General features: G+C 42.3%; 1 pseudogene; it reads right to left on the bottom strand.

Annotated features, from left to right (window-relative positions):
* Window positions 1-1,853: 1,853 nt before the first annotated feature.
* On the bottom strand, window positions 1,854-1,971 carry LOC124725313 (annotated as a pseudogene).
* Window positions 1,972-2,192: the final 221 nt, after the last annotated feature.

Genomic DNA, 2,192 nt, shown 5'->3' with positions numbered 1-2,192 from the left:
GTCTTGAAAGGAGGATATAAGATAAACATCAACAAAAGCAAAACGAGGATAATGGAATGTAGTCGAATTAAGTCGGCTGATGCTGCGGGATTAGATTAGAAAGTGAGACACTTAAAGTAGTAAAGGTGTTTTGCTATTTGGGGTAGCAAAATAACTGATGATGGTAGAAGTAGAGAGGATATAAAATGTAGACTGGCAATGGCAAGGAAAGCGTTTCTGAAGAAGAAAAATTTGTTAACATCGAGTATAGATTTAAGTGTCAGGAAGTCGTTTCTGAAAGTATTTGTATGGAGTGTAGCCATGTATGGAAGTGAAACATGGACGATAAATAGTTTGGACAAGAAGAGAATAGAAGCTTTCGAAATGTGGTGCTACAGAAGAATGCTGAAGATTAGATGGGTAGATCACATAACTAATGAGGAGGTACTGAATAGAGTTTGGGGAGAAGAGGAGTTTGTGGCACAACTTGACTAGAAGAAGGGATCAGTTGGTAGGACATGTTCTGAGGCATCAAGGGATCACCAATTTAGTACTGGAGGGCAGCATGGAGGGTAAAAATCGTAGACTAAGAGATGAATACACTAAGTAGATTCAGAAGGATGTAGGCTGCAGTAGGTACTGGGAGATGAAGAAGCTTGCACAGGATAGAGTAGCATGGAGAGCTGCATCAAACCAGTCTCAGGACTGAAGACCACAACAACAACAACATCTACATTTGATTCACTGCCAAGTATGAGCTGAAGTCAACCATGCGCAAAGTGCCCTCCGCCACACACCGCTGGGTGGCTTGCGGAGTATAAATGTAGATGTAAAGTTAACGCATTGTATTTTTACCTATGTGAACTCTTTAAATTTTCGTGCACTGTTTTACTTAATCTGATGCAGAGCAGCACTTACGACGCACAGCGAAAGAAATTCAGTTCCTTATGTAGTGAAGATACTCAGACCGTAAGATGCGCAAAAATTGAATATTTTAACGTAATAGTTGTCGAAATATCGGATGATAAGTACTTCATATCGGCTGGAAAGTCGTCTCTCAACACAGATACCAGCATTTAGCGAGCTGCACAGTTACGACTACAAGGAGAACGTAGATTCATCTGAAATACTCTTTTTATCTTCGTAACTCTCATCAGCTTTCATATGATCAAAGTGAAGTGTCTGAACCACATGGTAACAGTGAAGCAAAATCCTACTATGCCACCAGCGACATTACCGCCCAGTGCGTCTTGCTGCTACTGCCATGCCCTCCGCCGCTGCTACTCTATTTTTATTAATTTTTTTAATTTCTTTTTTTTGGCTTTGTGGTACAAGGAAAACACAGAAAACAACGGTAAGAAGAAACATAATCGCAAGAAAGGAGAATACTACAAAAGTACGAAGTTAGTATACAAATACATCCTTCAAGTAAAATAAAATCGCAATTAGACGAACACCAGACGACCGGTGGCAGTGATAATATTGACATTGGAACAGGATTACAAAAAGCACAGTACAGCAACATTATGACAAACATGGAGGTGCTCTTATAGTAAAAGACAAAACATGAAAGTGCAAACACCGTACATCATACAATAAGTACAGCAATAGCTGAAGAACAAAACTGCAGATAACATCATATAACAATATGAGAAGTGTAGCATACGGACAGAGCACTCCGTCTTCAGGCCACAAGTGGCCCATCGGGACCATCCGACCGCCGTGTCATCCTCAGCTGAGGATGAGGATAGGAGGGGCGTGTGTTCAGCACACGCACTCCCGGCCGTTATGATGGTTTTCTTAGACCGGAGCCGCTACTGTTCGGTGGAATAGCTCCTCAGCTGGCATCACGAGGCTGAGCGCACCCCGAAAAATGGCAGCAGCGCATGGGTTCCAGGATGGCCACCCACCCAAGTGCAAGCCACGCCTGACAGTGCTTAACTTCGGTGATCTGACGGGAACCGGTGTATCCACTGCGGCAAGGCCGTTGCCACGTAGCATACGGACAGACGTACTTAAAATAAAAGAAAAACCCAAAATGATAAACGCAATACAGCCAACGGTATGTGCGATAGTGTCAGTAGAACAGTGACATAAAATGCAGAAGAAAGTAATAATGAGAATTTAATAGACAAATAGTACGCAAATTAAAACTCAAAATTACGCACTCGATTACGAACTGGACTGACGCCATGTGAAAATGACGACCTCGC

Source organism: Schistocerca piceifrons, chromosome 1, assembly GCF_021461385.2.
Source record: "Schistocerca piceifrons isolate TAMUIC-IGC-003096 chromosome 1, iqSchPice1.1, whole genome shotgun sequence".
NCBI classification, from domain to species: domain Eukaryota; kingdom Metazoa; phylum Arthropoda; class Insecta; order Orthoptera; family Acrididae; genus Schistocerca; species Schistocerca piceifrons.
This window is presented reverse-complemented; position numbering and strand designations above follow the sequence as displayed.